Genomic DNA, 20,807 nt, shown 5'->3' on the forward strand with positions numbered 1-20,807 from the left:
GTCATAGCAGAGAGCTGGATCAGAAGTGGAGCAGCCAGGACTTGAACTGGTGCCCATATGGGATGCTGGCACTGCAGGCTTTACCCACTACACCACAGCGCCAGCCCCCTTATTTAGAAATACTGTTAACTTGGATATTTGGTATTTAATTTTTATATTTATTTATTCACAAAGGCAGATAGAAAAAGACACACACACACACAGTTTTATCACCTACTGGTTTACTCCCTAAATGCCTTCCAATGGCTAGGGGCTGGGCCAGGTCAAAGCCAGGAACCAGGAACTCAGTCCAGGTACCTGTTATCCTCTGCTGTGCATTAGCAGGAAGCTAGAATAGGGGGTGGTGTTGGGACTCAAACCCAAGCACTCTATGTAAGAGGCAGCCATCCCAAATGTTATTTTAACTGCCATGTCAAATGCCCATCCCAACAATATTAATTTTTATGTCATGTGTTACTAAGCAGAATTCATTTTGAATCTCAACCCAACAAAGCTGTTTCTCAATATCCTTCAGGGAGACATTCCATTCATTTACCCAGCATTTATTACAAGTGCCTACTATGCACCAGACACTGTGTTATGAACTGGGATTCCAAGAGATCACATCCCCGCCCTTGGTGAGTTCACCAGTGGAGCAAGGTGTGAACAGATACTCGTCCTGGCATGGTCAGTGCAGCAACAGGGCAGGGTAACAACAACAGGGACAGAATGCAGGGGGATGATCAGATAGCAGAGGGGGAAGAAGAATGTCTGCAAAGAGTAGGAAATGATTAATCAGAGTCTTAAAAAGAGAGAGAGAGGGCCGGCGCCGCGGCTCACTAGGTTAATCCTCCGCCTTGCAGCACCGGCACACGGGGTTCCAGTCCCGGTTGGGGCGCCGGATTCTGTCCCAGTTGCCCCTCTTCCAGGCTAGCTCTCTGCTGTGGCCAGGGAGTGCAGTGGAGGATGGCCCAAGTGCTTGGGCCCTACACCCCATGGGAGACCAGGATAAGTACCTGGCTCCTGCCATCAGATCAGTGCGGTGCGCCGGCCGCAGCGCGCCGGCCACAGCGGCCATTGGAGGGTGAACCAATGACAAAGGAAGACCTTTCTCTCTGTCTCTCTCTCTCTCACTGTCCACTCTGCCTGTCAAGAGAGAGAGAGAGAGAGAGAGAGAGAGAGAGAGAGAGAGATACTTCCAGGCAAAGAGGAAAAGTGTTTGAGAGAGAGGTCTCAGCATGTTCAAAAGCAGAAAGGAGAGGTAGCTTGGCACAGGCAGGCACGGGCAGAAGGCAAGGCTGCACCTCCTGCACCGCTGTACCCCTGAAGCCACCTGCTTGCTGGCCTCACTAACTTCCACCATCATCTGCCTCAGCAGACCTTCAAAGCTGCGCAGACACCACACTTCACTCCCCAGTGCTAGCTACTCTCCTGTTCTCCCAGACCACTCTTTCGTGTCTCTTCACCTTTCTCTTCAAGCCTCCAGTATTTCCTCCCCAATCCTCAATCTCAACCCAGGAGTAAATAAGCTGCTATCTAGAGAAGTGACAGGTGATGAGGGTAGGGAACAGGTAGGGCGAGGCCAGTAGACTCTACTGGGAATTAGGACTTCACTGCTTGACACAGAGGGGCCGTGGATTCACCTCTACACGAGATGACCCTGGTAGAAGGCGTCTAAGGGCAAGGCAGGAGGTCCACAGGGTCAGCGAGGAAATTAATGAGAATCTGACTGGAGGCAATGGCCATAAAGTAGATACAATGATATTAAGCAAATAATATTATAGCCCTATTTTATGACTGAATAGTGGGGAGGTGGAAGAGAGAATTCCAATTTCTGAGCAACATAAATGTATTTAATTTTAATCCACTGGTTTTAAGGTTTATTGTCTGCAAAAAGTTGTAATGAACGTAATTATAACATATATTAAGTTATATCCTCTGCTTCTAGGATTACCTTATAACAATAACAATAAAACAAATTTGGATTAAGATCTACGATTTTTTTAGCAAATCAAATTTTCAACCTGCCATTAGCATTGGAAGCTCCCGACCTTTTATCAGGATGCTAAGTCTCTCAATTTTTTAGAACAAGTAAATATATAGAAAATAAGTTTTTCTAAGAAACTGGCAAAGGAATCATGTAAATACTAGACTCTTGCTTATGTAGTAACTTTGCAAGTACACATATTTACATGTGAACTCACAGAGACAATAAATACATAACTTCCCTGAAGACAACATAAGGCATCAAAGTTTTGTTTATAAGATATGTTCCCCATAATCTCTTACTGAAAATGCAGAAAACAGAAGGATCCCTGAATGAGGGTACCAACTTCGCATTCACTCATCACTTCAAACCTCCTGCCTCTGTAAGCTGAGTTCTGGTTCTTTATGAAGAAACCATGTTTTCTTCTTACGTGTATACCCCAAAAACCACCTCCACCTCATCTCTGGGAACCTAGCTATCAAGAAGGTTCCCTTCTCCATGGATAATACCCACAAAGCAGGTGTATGTGCATCATGAAGACTATATATCAAGGGTAGGGAATGTCTGGCCCATGGGCCATATAAGGCCAGTGAAATCATTTGGCCTGGTCTTGCTAAGGCAACCACAGGTGGGACCCAAAATTCAATAAATCAACAGCAGGCTAATCTTCAAGCTGATAATGCCATATGGCCCGTGGATGCTGTTATGAATATCCAAATGGCCTTGGCAGAACAACAGTTCCCCAAGGTTGCATGTACCAATGCCATTGCACTAGTCCAAGTGATCAATTTCAGTTCACAATTGATCATACTGATAGGTCTAAGAGTCAAAGGGATCACACAAACAAGACTAGTGTCTGCTAATACTAACTGATAGAATCAAAAAGGGAGAGAATGGTCCAACATGGGAAGTGGGATACACAGCAGACTCATAGAATGGCAGATGTCCTAAAAGGCACTCTGGCCTCAGAATCAGCCCTTAAGTTCCCCATCTTTGCATACAAGCCTTCTAGATTTCCACAGAATCCATACAGGCAGATCTTCATTTGTGAGCCAGGGCAGAGGTGTGCAAAGCTCTAATAGTGGTTTTCAACCCTATCTGCACATCAGCATCAAATCTTATCCAGTAGACCTATATATCAAACTTGTATATCATGCCCAGGCCCTAACCAAGACCAATTCGAAAAGCAGAAACACTATGGAGAGGTCCCATGTAGCAGGTGGTTTTAAAAGCCCTCAGATCATTCTAATACACAACCAGGGTTGAGAACCAGTAGCCAGAATCTTGCTTTCAAAGTTGTGACCTACAGACCAGACCAGCCCGTGGGAGCCTGTCAGAAATGCAGAATCTGGGGCCTGCACAGGCACATAGTGAGTAAAGTTGCTGCCTGCAGTGCCAGCATTCCGTAGGGGTGCTGGTTTGAGTCCCGGCTGTTCCACTTCTGATCCAGCTCTCTGCTATGGCCTGGGAAAGCAGCAGAAGATGGCCCAAGTCCTTGGGCCCCTGCACCCATGTGAGAGACCAGGAAGAGGCTCCTGGATCCTGGCTTCAAATCGGCACAGCTCTGGCCATTTTGGCCATTTGAAGAGTGAACCAGCGGATAGAAGACCTTTCTCTCTCTCTGCTTCTGCTTCTCTCTCTGTGTAACTCTGACTTTCAAATAAAATAAATAAACCTTAAAAAAAAATACAGAATCATAGGCCCCGCCTGAGACTGACTGCATCAGAATGTGCAATGTGAGGTCATTTGCCAGCAACTTGTGTGCACAATCATGTGAGAAGCAGCGGTCTGGAAGATTCTTGTACCAAGTGGGCAAGCCCTAAAGACTTGTTGATGGGATGAATCAACCCTTAGAACTCACACCTTGGCCCAGAAGTATCAATATAAAGAAATGTAATCTCCCAGGTCAGCTCCATGTATGCACGCAGAATATAAGAGGCAAATCTTTCCAGTATATGGAGCAGGGCATTGGGTTGATGGGAACTAGTTCCACATCTCTTTCACAGGAGCAGCCACATCTAGGGAAGCAGGCAATGCAACTGGGGAAAGATAAGCAAACTATGTTACTGTAATGAGATATTTGAAGCTGAGTGCTTTATAAAGAAAGGGCATTCATTTAGCTCATAGCTTTGGAGACAGAAATTGCAAACAGCAAGGAGTCAGCTCTGGCGAGGACCCCCTGGCTATGTCACCTCCTGGTGATGGGATCATGGCAGGAGCACATGTGAGAGGGACGGGAAGTCAGCGAGAGAGTCAGGGGTCATGTTTGCTTTCTGAACAACTCGCTCTTGAGAGAAATTCCTCCGGGTCCCACGGGGACTACCTTGGTCTCTTCCAAGGGCAGCACTCTCAGCCACCTAAGCACCTCCACTAGGCCTGACTTCTTAAAGCTCCACCACCTGTCAATGTCACCAGACACTGGGGACCAGGCTTCTGACACATGAACCCCTGGGGGACATACTCAAATCAAAGTGGAGGCCTTTGCTCCAACTCTCCACTTTTAAAAAATCTATGATTAGATTTTTTGCCAAAAAAAGGAAGATTTTCACTGATACCTAAAATAGTCATCCACACAACTAACATTTCTTCTTTCAGATATATACAAAATCTCTTTGGCTGAAAGTCCCACGCAATGAGCTCTGCTAACGGGTCTTGCTTGATCGCCTAAGAATTCCCTCACAGAAACCGAGTGAGCTATGAAACTGCTGGTGAGCAAGGCTGCAAACTGGGAACTCTGCCACTGGTGAAGGCCTGGGCGGGCGAGGGGCAAAACCCTGGGGAGAGAAAAGAACTTGAGGGCAACCTGAGGGCACAGCTGACCTAGCCCCAAGTGCAAAGGAATAGCAAACTGCTATGAAGTTCAAATTCAGTTGAACTTCGTGTCTAAAGTTACTCCATAGGAAATGTAAGATAAGGTCATCGATTTGAGTAGCTTCTGCAAAACAAAAAGAAATAAATATTGGTCCTGTGACTGCAGTTCTCACTATTCCTGGGCCATCTAAATGACTGCCCCCATGTCTCTTCCTTTCTTTCACCCTCCTCTTGTGACCTCAAAGAGACCACTCCAATTCAGATCTGAGAATACAGAAGACGGGCGCTAACACAGAAGCAGTACAAGAATATAGGATGGAAAGAGCACAAAACACATTAGGGGGCAGGTGTTGTGGTGCAGCTTAAAGCTGTCACTCAGGACACCCACATCACAGTCGCTGTACTGATGCAGCTTCCTGCTAACCTGTCCTGGGAGGCAGCAGAGTATGGCCCAAGGACTCAAGTCCCTGCCACCTACGTGGGAGACCCGGATGGAGTTCCAAGCTTCCGGCTTTGGCTTGTTTCAGCCCTGGCTGTTGTGGGCATTTGGGGAATAAACCAGGGGTTACAAGGTATTTCTGTCTCTCTCTGTTACTCTGCCTTTCAGAGTAACATTTTAAAAAAAGATGTTTAGGAAGCAGAAGCAAAGACATTTAAAGTACTAGACTAAAAGTGTTAGCTGGAACTGTACATCACCAGCAGTCGGGAAGCTTTTAAAAATCACTGATTCCCTGGGACCCACCCAAAGCCAAGTAAGTCAGAATCTTGTGGTAAGGGAACCAAGTGAACTTTCTAAAAGCTTTCCCCAAAAGATTCTGAGACATGGTAAGTGCAGGAATCATGCTTGTTTGGGGCAGGAGTCTAACTTCAAAACAGTAATACTCTTTATATTATATATATAATATATATGAAGTATATATTCACATATAAATATATATGAATATTACTGTTTTGACTATATTTTTATATATATATATATATATATATTTTCAATCCAAATGCTCCACAGGAGGTAGAAACCCCTCTGAAGAATATATGATTCTTGGTGAAATATGTCCAACCATAAGTCAGTTTTTTGTTTTTACTTGGAAACTCCTGCAAGTCATCGCCCCACTCTAACCGGATACTGTCTAGGACTCCTGCACTACTGTCACCCACAAATTTCCTTTTGTTCTTCTTCTATGTTTCACTGATTTTGGAATTCCATAGATTATTCCTTTTTAGTTTATGCCCACATTTTAATAAAACATCACATCCAGTAGCTTCCTGTGAAATTCTGGAGATCTTTCAAGCCCTCAAAATGTTTATATTCTCTCTCTCAGCAATCTGATTGTGCTCAAAGTTCCACATCAAAAATAATTCCCCCCAGGATTCTGAAGACATTAACTCAACGTCCTCTAGAGCCTAGTGGGTGCTGCTAAGAATCTAATCATTCCATTTCCCAGTCTTTCTGCCTGTGACCTGCTTTTGCCCTTAAGGGTTTAGGATATCTCCATTTTCCTTGGTGTTTACAATGACATGTTGTATATGTTGTTTGTCTTCTATCATCTTTTATCACTCATTCTCCTAGATAATCTACAAATGTTTATACTGCAGTTGTGGGAAATTTTCTTAAGATTTATTTTATTTTATTTTATTTTTATTTATTTTTTTATTTTTTATTTTTGACAGGCAGAGTGGACAGTGAGAGAGAGAGACAGAGAGAGAAAGGTCTTCCTTTGCCGTTGGTTCACCCTCCAATGGCCGCCGCTGCAGCCGGCGCACCGCGCTGATCCGATGGCAGGAGCCAGGAGCCAGGTGCTTTTCCTGGTCTCCCATGGGGTGCAGGGCCCAAGCACCTGGGCCATCCTCCACTGCACTCCCTGGCCATAGCAGAGAGCTGCCTGGAAGAGGGGCAACCGGGACAGAATCCGGCGCCCCAACCGGGACTAGAACCCGGTGTGCCGGCGCCGCAAGGTGGAGGATTAGCTTATTGAGCCACGGCGCCGGCTTTATTTTATTTTTTTGAAAGGCAGAGTTAGAGAGAAAGGGAGAGATAGAGAGGTCTTCCATCTGCTGATTCACTCCCCAAATGACTGCAATGGCCAGAGCTGAGCTGATCCAAAGCCAGGAGCTTCTTCCAGGTCTCCCACGCGGGTGCAGAGACCCAAGGATTTGGGCCATCTTCTGCTTTCCCAGGCACATTAACAGAGTGCTGGATTGGAAGTGGAACAGCCAGGACTTGAATTGGTGCCCATATGGGATGCTAGCCTTGAAGCTGGTAGCTTACCCACTATGCCACAATGCCAGCCTCGAAAATGTCTTGAACTTATTTACTATTCTTATTTATTTCTTATTCTTTACAACTTTTTAAGTCTCTATTCTTGTTTTCTGGAAGCCATATCTTATCTCTTTACATACTTGTTTCTGTATTATTCTCCCAACCCCTTCTTTGGATTCTGCCTATTTTGTTGAAGGCTTTCTGCAAAAGTCTCACATTTATTGACTGTTTATATTTAAGAACAAGGTACTGAAAAGCTGACTGCAATTTCTGTATTCATGGGTTGGTGGGAGGTAGAGCAGCAGGGTTACTGATGGATGGATTCACTGTAGAAGAATGGGCTGAAGTCCCCCCCCCCCATCATGGAACTTCAAATTTCAGTAGCTGGAGTCTTTTTTCCTTTTCCTTTTTTTTTTTTTTTAAGAAAAAGATTTATTTATTTATTTTTCTTGACAGAGTTAGAGAGAGGAGAGGTCTTCCATCCATTGGTTTACTCCCCCATTGGCCACAATGGCCAGAACTGCACCAATCCAAAGCCAGGAGTCAGGAGCTTCTTCTGGGTCTCCCACGTGGGTGCAGGGGCCCAAGGACTTGTGCCATCTTCTACTGCTATCCCAGACCATAGCAGAGAGCTGGATCGGAAGTGGGGCAGACGGGACTAGAACCAGCGCCCATATGGGATGCCGGCGCTTCAGGCCAGGGCGTTAACCCGCTGCTCCACAGCACCGGCCCCTGGAGATCTTTTTTCTAAGGTTTTTCATTTTACCCAGAGAAGAGTCCTTCAAATATCCTGCCTGAATAACTGCCTATCTTAGGGTTGGGGTAGTATGGTGTTTCCCTGTTCAGTATGCAGAATTCTACTAAATCCCATGCCCCTGATTTTTGCCTGGCATCCCTAAATCCAGAACCTCAAAGGTACTTCCATTTCTCCAGAGAAAACAATCTCCAGTCTCCAGCAATTGTTTCATCTTGCTGCACGGAATAGGGGAAGTGAACTTATGATGTAGCGCCTTTTTTTTTTTTTTTTTCAGTTAGCAAGAGAAAGAGATAGAGACTGAGAGAAAGGTCTTCCCTTTCTGTTGGTTCACCCCACAAATGGCTGCTACGCCAATCCAAAGTCAGGAGCCAGGCGCCACCTCCTGGTCTCCCATGCAGGTGCAGGGCCCAAGCACTTGGGCCATCCTCCACTGCCTTCCCAGGCCACAGCAGAGAGCTGGACTGGAAGAGGAGCAACCGGGACAGAATCCGGTGCCCCAACCGGGACTAGAACCCGGGGTACCGGTGCCGCAGGTGGAGGATTAGCCTAGTGAACCGCGAAACCAGCCTGATGTAGTTCCTTTTACAGGATTTCAACCAATCCTTTTTTTCTCTCCCAGGCCTATGCTGTGCTCCAACACCTCTAATTCCACAGCCTTCTTGGGATTCCGGGTGATAAATTGGCTGCTTCTTCCTTGTGTCCACTCCCAAGCTCCCTTAACAGTGCAGAGATATCAGCTTTCGCCTAGCAGTTGCCACAGGTGTATTTGCTTTTCATTCTCCAAAAATGTGCTGGTTCCTTCCCTCTACTGTGTTGCCTCTTCTAATGTTTACCACTTTCATAGTGGTGTTTCAGAAGGGACAGAAACACACATGTTCAATCTACTGATTTCTAATCTGAATCCCATAAACTACATCTTACGACCATAGAAACTCCCACCAAATATGAATATTTACCAATTTCTTTGAACTCAACTAGCCTTTCTGTTTGTATAGGCACACCTGACTGCCGAAGATACTTGCCTAATTATTTTAATATTTACTGTCATTTTCTTTTTCACCATAATTTACTATAGACCACAAAAGACTTTTAATCTGTTGGGTCATTGATTTAGCCTTACAACATGGTAGGATATTGTAACACTAAATTACAGCTAACAACAACAAAAACAATAGAGTTTCCATGCAATAAAGTTTTTTCACTGACTTTTTCTTACCCCTGCAGAGCCAACTTATGGTGACCTCAGCGGAAAAGTATTTGCATTGATAACTGTCAAGCACTTTCCCAGAAGACCTTTGGCTGACAAGGAAGCCATCATCAACACTGGAGTCTTAGCTGTTTTGCTGCTAAAGAAGGGACAATCAGAACTTAAAAGAAAAATAAAAAGAGAATGAGGATTTTACGTACATCCCAAGGAGCACAATCTTTTCACTACCAAAGGACACAAATCTAAAGAAATTCAGCTTGAAGATTTTAATTTTTAAGGCTGAAAATCCAGCACTTGTCATAAGCACTCAACTCCTAACAACACCTGTAGAAATGATAAGTAAATTACAAGAGTAATTGCAGAATAAAATACTGATATTATACTTTTGATCTACTTCCACTTGAAGGGGGCACATATTTTGGACCTGCAAAAACTTACTGCCTCCTGCTATTATTCACGACTTCCCTGAAAAAAATACAAAACTACAAACTATGTAACCTAAAGGGAAAAAAAAAAAAAGATTTTGGGGGAGGGGCGGGGAATCACCTTGGTCAGGTTCTTTGTTACATGGATGCTCACTTTTTTTTTTTTTTTTTTTTGACAGGCAGAGTGGATAGTGAGAGAGAGACAGAGAGAAAGGCCTTCCTTTACCATTGATTCACCCTGCAATGGCCGGTACACTGCAGCCGGCGCACCGCGCTGATCTGATGGCAGGAGCCAGGTACTTCTCCTGGTCTCCCATGGGGTGCAGGGCCCAAGCACTTGGGCCATCCTCCACTGCACTCCTGGGCCACAGCAGAGAGCTGGCCTGGAAGAGGGGCAACCGGGACAGAATCTGGCACCCTGACCGGGACTAGAACCTGGTGTGCCGGCGCCGCAAGGCAGAGGATTAGCCTATTGAGCCATGGCGCCGGCCAATGGATGCTCACTTTTTAACATTCACTGAATCATACATCTACAATTCAAAAGTTTTCTGTATATATCTTACAGGTAAAGTACTTTTTTAAAAGTTAAAGGAGAAATAGATAAAAAGTCAGAAATACCACTTGTCACAAAACACACGGCCTTCATCTCCCTTGGCCAGAATTAATATACACTCTGGCATGGATAAAAGGTAAAAAGTTCTCATGATTTACTTTAGGCACCTAAACGAATGTCCTACCATATTTCAATAGCCATGTTTTATTCGGAACACTTTATTTAAAATGAAAATTCTTAAACTTCACAGTTTACCCTGCATCCCATATGGTAATAGTGATACCTTACATTTGCTTAACACTACTTGTTTGCAAAGACCTTTCACATCAAATACCAAGGAAACACAGCAAATATTATTTTCTCCAATGCTACAGAACAAGAAACTGAGGCACTTAAAAATCACTAACACCAACAGAATCAGCACTCATTTCAAGAGTCATACATCTAACATTTTTTGAGGAAAAAGAACTCTACTTTCCCACAGTTCTGCGTTCCATGATAAGACCTCAAAGCTGGTGGTCTCTGCTGTGGCATCTGTGAGCGTCCTGAGAGTCCCAGCAAGAAAGGAAAGAAGCATAATGCATGGCTGTAAAACTGATGGACTGGCCGGCGCCGTGGCTCACTAGGTTAATCCTCCGCCTAGCGGCGCCGGCACACCGGGTTCTAGTCCCGGTCGGGGCGCTGGATTCTGTCCCGGTTGCCCCTCTTCCAGGCCAGCTCTCTGCTGTGGCCCAGGAGTGCAGTGGAGGATGGCCCAAGTGCTTGGGCTCTGCACCCCATGGGAGACCAGGGGAAGCACCTGGCACCCGCCATCGGATCAGTGCGGTGCGCCGGTCGCAGCGCGCCGGCTGCGGTGGCCACTGGAGGGTGAACCAACGACAAAGGAAGACCTTTCTCTCTGTCTCTCTCTCTCACTGTCCACTCTGCCTGTCAAAAACAAAACAAAACAAAACAAAAAAAACTGATGGACTGAGACCTATGCTCAAACCACTCCTGGTCATCACTCACTCCTAACTGGCTAGCAATGTACCTGATGTCTATGAGCTTCGCTGAACTCAAATGCAAACAAGAAAGTTGTAAGTATTCAACAACTTTACCTTCAACAGGAACCATTCAACCAGAACCAATAGCTCTTTCCACTCAAGATTTCTAAAGGAGGGATATCCCCTACCCACTCCTGGCTTCTCAGCCTACACCATACTCTTTCCCATACTCTTTCCCTTGGAGCTAAAACTATTTATTCGGTTGGTGTGTAACAGCCATGAATCTGTTTCTCAGGTCTCAGATGGATGAAGTTTTTCTACCAAAGATATTAACCACAGGATTTTTGGCCTCTTTCTGACTGGTCAATAAAAGGCAGAAACCTAAGTACTTCTGCTCTGTAACCTTAAATGTTCCATCTGGTAGGCTCTTCTGATGTCTAGATCCTGGAGGGTGGGAAGCTGGGGAGAGGGGGGAGGTTCTAACAAGACCGTTTTGGGCTTTACACCAAGCCATGTCTTCCAATCTAGCCTTCATCAGTGAGTTCATCTTTTGTGTAGACACTGGTTCTTGTTTTTTCATTGATGGGGGGAAACCTGGTGGTTTTGGGGGGTTCTCCTCAAAGATGCCATCACCCTTCAGTTAAGTCAGAGCACAGGGACTCTATCCCACAGCTCTCATGGATTTTTGTGCCCACAGACACCGGGGTTCCCAAAGCAGTGGACAACCTGTACGTGGAGGAAGATTTTGTTCAGAGGATAATTATTTCTCCTGCCCTCAAGGGAAATACCAAGATAGAGATATCCCAGTTGTTTCCAGAGCCACCTCTGGCCAAGTCTCCTATTTCTGAAAGAGTGTTTTAAACCATCCTCATCTTTTAATGAAGGGAAAACTTCCTCATGTTAAGGTACTATCCAACTTTCTGGACTAAATGCTCAGAAAGGCTTTCGTAAGAATACTCCATAATTTTTAAAGCAGACATCGGCATCGATCTATAATCACTTTAATACTCTGACCTATTCGTTGTTCTTAAACACCAATGCTTTTCTATCTGCAATGGCCTGGCCCACTTTGCTGTCGTCAGGCTCAGCCACTCGGAATTTTCGTCATCACTCAGAGCTGATCCCCTGGAAGTTGCTCAGGCCCTTCAACAATTCCCTCAGAAATTCCCTGCCCCCTTCTCATTTCTCCCTTTCCGTCTTTCTTGCTAAACCTGACATTACACATTCTAATCTTACATCCCCTGCACATTCTCCCAGCCCATCAACACTCTAGTTTCACTTGCCTTCCTACTCAACCCAGGACCCATATGGACTTGGCAGTTTCAGTGATACTTACACCATCACCACTTCCAATTTTCTGAGCGTTGCTGGAGAGAGTCATGAATTCAGGAATGACTCATCCCATAACAAGGCTAAGGCCTTCAAGAAACTTGTCAAGGTCTTTTCACCTCTGACTCCCAGTGGTGCGCAGATCTACAACTTCCCAAACCTTTCCCACTCTCCTCCATCTCACCTTTAACACCTCATCCGAAATTACAGCAAGGAAACAGAGAGCAGCCATTCACTTCAAATCCAGCCACCTCTCAGTTATCAACCTTCCTCTCTAAAACTCAGAATTTCTCTTTGGCTTCATCTAACTCCATCTCCCCCTCAGCATCATAGATCACTTTGTTGTTACATTCTATGGCTTTGAATAAATGTACATGTATACTCCATCCTAGCATCATACAGAGTATCTGCACTGCCCTAAAAATCAACTACTCTCTGCCTAATCATCCCTCTTTCTACCCTAACTCCTGGCAGCCACTGATTTTTCTGTCTCCACAGTTTTTCCTTTTCCAGAATGTCATATCATTGGAATCACAGTGTATGTAATCCTTTCAGATTGGCTTCTTTCATTTACCAGTATATGTTTAAGTTTCCACCATGTCTTTTCATGTTTTGATAGCTCACTTCTTCTTACCTCTGAGTAATATTCCATTGTTGGGATGTACCACAGTTTACTTATCCTGAAGAGCATCTTGGTTGCTTCCAAGTTTTGAAAATGGTGAATAAAGTTGCTGTAACTATCAGTATGCAGGTTTCCGTGTGGACGTAAGTTTTCAACTCCACGGGGAGGAGGGAGGAATACCAAAGAAGGGAACTGCTGGAGTACGTGGTGAGAAACCAACAAACTGTCTTCCAAAGTGGCTTTATCATTTGACACTCCCACCAGCAATGAATGACAGTTCCTGTTGCTCTACATTCTTGTCAGGATTTGAAAGTGTCAGTGTTCCGGAACTGGGCCATTGCGAAGTGGTATACGACTGGTGTTTTTTTGCATTTTCCTGATGACATATGATGTGGAGCACCCTTTTTAAAGTATATATTTTTCAGGACCGGCGCTGTGGTGTAGCTGGTAAAGTCACTACCTGCAGTGCCAGCACCCTATGTGGGTGCCGGTTCTAATCCCGGCTGCTCCACTTCCAATCCAGTGTTCTGCTATGGCCTGGGAAAGCAGTAGAAGATGTTCCAAGTCCTTGGGCCCCTGCACCTATGTGGGAAGACCTGGAGGAAGCTCCTGGCTCCTGGCTTCGGATCAGTACAGCTCCAGCCAATTGGGAAGTGAACCAGCAGATGGAAGACCTCTCTCTCTCTCTGCCTCTCCTCTCTGTGCAACTCTGACTCTGGGCCATCTTCCACTACTTTCCCAGGCCATAGCAGAAAGCTGGATCGGAAGTATAACAGCTGGGACTTGAACTGGTACCCCTATGGTGGCGGCTTTACCTGCTATGCCGCAGGACCTGTCCCAACACAAATAACTTCATCTGTGTCATAATCAGATGGTCAAATATCTGTTATTTCAAAAAGGCTTTTAGTGTAACAATGGGAACTAGGTGTCCAATTATTATCCCATAAATAAACTGTCATGAAAAGGTAAACTGAGATTGTTCTGAGAAATCCCATGTAGGAACACCCTGTTTTGATTCTATACCTTGTATCTGAAGAGTATCCACTCCCTCCTTTGATCTTCAGCCTCTTCCTCTGCATTGGCAGCCACCCCACCCATACTCTCAGGCCTTTTTTTTTTTTTTTTTTTTTAACAGGCAGAGTTAGACTGAGAGAGAGAGATAAAGGTCTTCCTTCTGTTTTGGGTCACCCCCCCAAATGGCTGCTACGGCCAGCACACTGCGCCGATCTGAAGCTAGGAGCCAGGTGATTCCTCTTGGTCTCCCATGCGGGTGCAGGGCCCAAGCACTTGGGCCATCCTCCACTGCTTTCCCGAGCCACAGCAGAGAGCTGGACTGGAAGAGGAGCAACTGGGACAGAATCCGGCACCCCAACCAGGACTAGAACCCGGGGTGCCAGCGCCACAGGCGGAGGACTAGCCAAGTGAGCCACGGCACTGGCTCAGGCCTTCTTTACAGTTTTGTTTTTAAGAAAGATTCACTAGGGGCCAGCGCTGTGGCATAGCAGGTTAAGCCTTTGTCTATTATGCTGGCATCCTATATGGGTGCAGGTTCAAGTCCTGTTTCCTGCACTTCCCATCCAGCTCCCTGCTGATGTGCCTGGGAAAGCAGAGGAAGATGGCCCAAGTGTATGGGCTCCTGTACCCATGTGGGAGACCCGGAAGAAGTTCCAGGCTTCTGGCCCCAGCTTGGTCCAGCCCTGGCCATTTTGTTCATTTGGGGAGTGAACCAGCAGATGGAAAAATCTCTCTCTCTCTCTCTCTCTCTCTCTCTCTCTCTCTCTGTAACTGCCTTCAAATTGGAAGGAAGGAAGGAAGGGAGGGAGGGAGGGAAGGTGGGAGGGAAGGTGGGAGGGAGGAAGGATCAATCACTGACACTCACTGCCTCAGTTTTTGTCCCCCGAATTTCACAGTTCAGTCCCGGTTCACACTCACTCCTTGCATTTCCTCGCCATTCAGGTGCCCCTCAAGCACCTAGCTGACTTCTGTCTCTATTGCTCAACCGATCCTGCGCTTCAAAAATTACTCACAATGATCTTACTGACTAAAGAACTTTCTCCAGTCTTCAACCTCAGTGACTCTGTCTTATCAGGACTTTCAAATTCTCCCTCCCCATCTGTTTTTATCCTGTCTCTTCCTCATTCTTTCTGCTTCCTTCCATCTCTTTCCAAGTCCACACGTGTTGGCTTTCCCAACATCCTTCCCTGCCCTGTTCTCTTCACCTATACTCTGAGCCATCCTACTAGGTCCACCTCCCCCTCTCCACGAGAATGGCCCCCAAATATTCCTCTATAAATGGTTCTCATCTATGTGGATAATCCACAGATATAAAAAAGTTACCATATCCAAATGCAAACACACAACCACCTCCATTAATCAGACAAATGTTTACTGACTGTGCGTGCTCTATTAGCAGGTGCTTCCCTAGCGGCCCTTCCTGAGTGCCTATTTCAGTCCCTGCCCAAGTCATCCTGAGTGACTTTGCTTCTTTGACTTCTCCCACAACTCCCACACACCTCAAGACCACCAACTCTGCTGCATTTATTTCTCCAGTGTCTCACCCAACTCACCTGTCCCATCCCTAATTTAGGTTCTCATTACTTCTCTTCTGGAGATTATTTTAATGGCATCCTAAGTGGGACTCCCCGTGGTTCCACTGATGAAGATTCATCTTCTTAAAGCATATTAACGGTAATAACTACTACTCAAACAGTACTTTACACTTTGTGTTTCTGTGTGTGGGTGCAAACTGTTGAAATCTTTACTTAGCATATACTAAATTGATCTTCTGTATATAAAGACAATTGAAAATGAATCTTGATGTGAATGGGATGGGAGAGGGAGTGGGAGATGGGATGGTTGTGGGTGGGAGGGAGGTTATGGGGGAAAAAGCTGCTATAATCCAAAAGTTGTACTTTGGAAATTTATATTTATTAAATATAAATAAATTTATATTTATTAAAAATTGTTTCCTTCTCTGAATTCACAAATTATCTTCTGTATGCTTAACAGGTCTCGACAACACAGCATTTTGTTACCTGTCTTATGCTCACTGATGATTCTTAAGTCTCAAAGAAAAAGTGTCTATGCCTAATGAGGCATTAATGAATGGGCACATTCCTTATACAGCTTCATATAAAGTAAGGTAAGGAGAGGTGGAAGCATTAAGGTTCACTTTTATCCATCACAAATCCTATAAAGTAATGAAAAGGTACTTAGTATCATGAAACTTAATGAAGACAAATCCTTGGGGTCAGCGCTGTGGTGTAGCAGGTAAAGCCGCTGCCTGCAGTGTTGGCATCCCATATGGTGCTGGCTCAAGTCCTGGCTGCTTCTCTTCCAATCCAGGTCTCTGCTATGGCCTGGAAAGCAGTATAAGATGGCCCAAATATTTGGGCCCCTGTACACGTGTAGGAGACCTGGAAGAAGCTCCTGGCTCCTGGCTTCAGATTGGCTCAGCTCCGTCCATGGCAGCCTTTTGGGGAGTGAACCAGGGATGGAAGACCTTTCTCTCTCTCTCCCTCTCACTGTCTATGACTCTACCTCTCAAATAAATAAAAATCTTAAAAAAAAAAAAAAAGACAAATCCTTAGGAAGGCCTAGGAAAGTAACCATTTGTAGTTCCTCTTGTTCAGTCAAGGCTACATGAATCCTTATATTTAAACTAAAATCAAAGAACTGTACATTCTTTATTCATTCCCAAAACCATCACAGAATTGGACAAGATCATGGAGATCTTTCAATTCCCCATCTCAACCACTAATTCTCCAGCTGAGAAAACTGAAACTTTGAGAAATTAAACTACCTTCATGGCCACATAAATGAGTAATTATATCAGTTATCATTTATTAAGGACTTTGTATATAACAGGATATTAGCCACCAAACTATTAGCATCCATTATCCTAATCTCATATCAATATGCCGAGGTAGATGGTATTATCCCCACTTTAGAGATGAAGGAATGTTTGAAAACATTATTGGCACCAGCATTGTCGTGCATTGGGTTAAGGTGCTGCCTATGATGCCTACATTCCATATTGAAGCATTGGCTCAAGTACCCACTGCTCCACTTTCAATCCAGCTCCCTGCTAATGTGCCCAGGGAAGGCAGTGGAAGATGCCTGGGCCTCTGACACCCATGTAGAAGACCCAGATGGAGTTCCTGGCTCCTGCCTCTGGCTTGGTCCAGCTCTAGGAATTTCAGTCATTTAGGGGATGAAACAGCAGATGGAAAATCAATCCCCCCCCCACCTTTCACATGTGCGGCTTTTTCTACTGGATACTGTAGCAGAGGCAAGACATACCAGATGACTCTTGTTTTTTGATATTTCTCCAATGAATAATTATGACAAGTAAGCAAACACACACACTTAAGTTTTTTTTTTTTTTTTTTTTTTTTTTTTTTTTTTTTTTGGTCAGGCAGAGTGGATAGTGAGAGAGAGAGACAGAGAGAAAGGTCTTCCTTTTGCCATTGGTTCACTCTCCAATGGCCGCCACAGCCGGCGCGCTGCGGCACGCACTGATCCAATGGCAGGAGCCAGGTACTTATCCTGGTCTCCCATGGGGTGCAGGGCCCAAGCACTTGGGCCATCCTCCACTGCACTCCTGGGCCACAGCAGAGAGCTGGCCTGGAAGAGGGGCAACCGGGACAGAATCCGGTGCCCCGACCGGGACTAGAACCCAGTGTGCCGGCGCCGCAAGGCGGAGGATTAGCCTAGTGAGCCACGGCGCCGGCCAACACTTAAGTTTTAACCTTTTGAAATTTCAGAGGTATGAAAACTCAACTAACTGCATTAGCATAAAAATTTTAAGGTTACTTACTACCAATATTTTTATTCTGTTGTCAGAAAATATCTTTAATCTGGACAAAGAGATGTATTTTCTTGCTTTTACCTTCCTGAGTACATTTCAAGTTAAAATCATTTGTTCAAACATGTTCAACAACTAACTACTTGTCGAGTCCCTAGCAGTCCAAGGCACATGGGATGGTATAAGGCTGAGGAAGACATGCTTTTACCTCCCAGACCTTTAACCAACTGTAGCAAGCACTACTCCCCACCTGTGGGAGCTCTGGCTGCCAAAAGGGCTTCCAACAACTGAAGTCCAAGGGTAGGAATCAAGAAAATTCCGGCCTTACATTTGGGCAAATCATCTCACAACGCCTTAGTTTCCTCTGTAAAAGTGACAGGTGCCAAGTCATTTCAAGTCTCTGAGCTCTAAAATCCTGCCTCTGGGCTCACTCTTGAACCTGCATTCTTCTGAAAGCAATCACAGCTACTTTCATAGAAAGGAAACTGCTAGGTATCCACCCTTGTTCAGCAAAGACTTCACAGGTGCTGGGTTCTGAAAGTACTGCTACAAGGTTGAAGCTAATTAACAAGCTTCCAAAGCTTATTATTTATAATCATTTAAAGTTTGTCCATGCTTAGCCACATTGTGAAACAGTATAAATAAACCTTTCTCTCACTATATCATTGACATATTCCAGCTTTCCTTACAACTTATTTAAGACTTTTAAAAATGTTACTTTTATTAACTCCTTTTGTCTACTCTGTGTAAAGTACCGACATGAATCATCATCAACAACAAATTAGACTTCAGGCCTCTGCAGAAGAAATCTTGTCTTCATGTAGCTAATGCTTCATATCAGCTGCTAGCTACCTCGGACTTTCCTAAACTGCAGCTAAGTCTGAAGTTCGCTTTCGGAAAGTGGGGCTAGAGAGGTAGAGAGACAGCAGATTTTCAAACGAGTGGAAATATATTGGACTCTGGGAACTTAACTTTGCTGATCCCATTTCAATATCCTGCACTTTTTATCCCAACTAACACAGATAATATTTGCAATCACCCCTGAACTTACACAGGCTCTATATGCCTCATTTTTCTCCACACTAAGCATCTTGGGATATGAGGCGCAAACCCATCTTGGGCTGTAAGTTAACAGCACAGAGGAGAAAAATAAATCAATCCCAAGAAAATTAGAACTGCTCCATCTTGGACACTTGCCCACAAAACGCACTGAATTTCAATCGTCGAAGATAGCCCTATCAAGAAGTCAGAACAAGAAGTCAGCCAACAAAAACTGGGTACCTCATGTATGTCAGGCAGTGTTCTAGATGCTAGCGGGAGAGCAGGGGACGCAATGGGCAAAACCCCCTGCTCCAGTGGCGCTTCCATTCTAGCTGGAGGAGCGGAGACAAAGAACTCCTAAACAAAATAATGTCAAAGAGAGACTAAGCATGATAAAGAAAATAAAACCGGACGGCTGGGGGTGGAGTTCTGGAGGGAGGAGGACTCAAGAGCTCATTAGGGCGATCGCGAGGGCCGCCCTGATGTAGCTGTCATCTAAAGCGAATCCTGAATGATGAGAAAACTTTCAATCCTACAAGTGTGCCAGGAGGCGCAAAGCAGTCAGGTTAGTCTTTAAAAGTGATCACGATGGGGAAAATGCTGTATTCACGAATGGCCCACTGAGGTTCCCTTTAGGATTTGCTTTTTAAAGCCCCCACCCCACCACCAACCCAAAGTTTAGGGATCTCTCCCAACGGAGCCACTGATGTTTCTTGGAAGACCCAAGAACTTTTTTTACATTTTGGCTAATTACTTTATAGCTACTCAGGCAGACGCAAGGACCAAAAGGATTCCTCCAGAGTCGGATACCTCCCTCCCTGGACACCAAACAGAATCTGAATAAGGCGAATCAGCGCACCTCCACCGACTCATTTAACGCGGCCAGGTGGATGGGGTCTCCTGACCCTTCCAGGACCTTGAAACAAGCCCCGGACAAGGTGGGGCACCTGACACCCCCAAACTTGTCGGGGGAAGTGGGGAAAAGGCTCGGCGGCCGGCAGCCGCCCTGCTCGGCTCAAAAGCACCCGGCGAGGACGCGCGCCCGCGGGCCCCGCGTGAATCATCGGGGCCCGCTCCGCGGGGCGATGATTCATCCCCCGCCGCACGTTCCGGCCGTCCTCTGACGGCCGCACACGCAGCTTCCTTAATATTGAACAAATGTTTCAAAGTACAAACGCCTGCAGCCAGAAACGTGGGGACCCAGGCGCGGCGGCGGAGAGGAAACTGCACGTTGCGGCCGTTGCCAGTGTTCCCGGGGCGGGGAGGGCTCGGCGGGCACGGCTGTCCCCCACCCCCAGGCCCCGCCGGCACGCGCGCGGGCGGCGCCCGCAGAGGCGCGGAGGGCGCACAGGTGGGTCCGCGCCCGGCCCCACCGCCCGCCCCTCGCCGAGGCCACCGCACCCTCGCCCGCGCGCCGCTCGCTCGCCCCTCTCCTCGCCGTGACATCTTATATAATAACCCGATCAAAACGGAAGCGACGCGCGCTGCCGGGCCTGGCCCCCCGGCCCACAGCAGATGCTCGCGCCCCGAGCCCACGGGCCCTCGAACTAGGCGCCGGGGCGCGCGGCTCCCGGCTGAGGAAGGGCCCGCGCGCCGGCTCAGCTCGTCCCTCCAGGGCGAGGGCGCTGCTGTGGCCGGTCCCCGTCAGGAAGCCGCGAGCGTCACTAACTGCGTCAGCTCCTTCAAACACATTTCATGGTCTCCCTCCAGCTCCGGAGCCGCCGCTCGCGCCGCGGGGGCCGCAGCCAGGGGCTGCAAGGCGCCCCTCCGGGGAGGAGAAAGTTCCTCGGGGCCCTCCCCTCGCCCGCACGGCGCCCGGCCCCGCCGCGCCTCCAGCCTTCTCCGCGCGCAGCCCGCACCAATGTCAGGTTGGGCAACTTGTGACCCGGGGCGCCGGGCGGCCCCATCCCGCCCGCCAGGCTCTCCCGGCGCCGGGGGGCCTCCCCGCCGCCGCCAACCCCGGCCCGGCGGAAAACAGCCACGCCAGAAACTTCCCCGGCCCGCGTCGGGCGAGGAAGCTGCCTGCGTCCCCGCGCATCGCCCTTA

At 46.6% G+C, this 20,807-nt stretch overlaps 1 protein-coding gene across 1 annotated transcript in view; it reads right to left on the reverse strand.

Moving 5' to 3' along the window:
• LOC138845286 (uncharacterized) overlaps nt 1-20,807 on the reverse strand; it is a 56,757-nt gene that overhangs the window by 35,046 nt on the left and 904 nt on the right. The window lies entirely within an intron of this gene.

Source organism: Oryctolagus cuniculus, chromosome 15 (assembly GCF_051225735.1).
Source record: "Oryctolagus cuniculus isolate XC-2025 breed Fujian yellow rabbit chromosome 15, ASM5122573v1, whole genome shotgun sequence".
Taxonomy (NCBI): Eukaryota; Metazoa; Chordata; class Mammalia; order Lagomorpha; family Leporidae; genus Oryctolagus; species Oryctolagus cuniculus.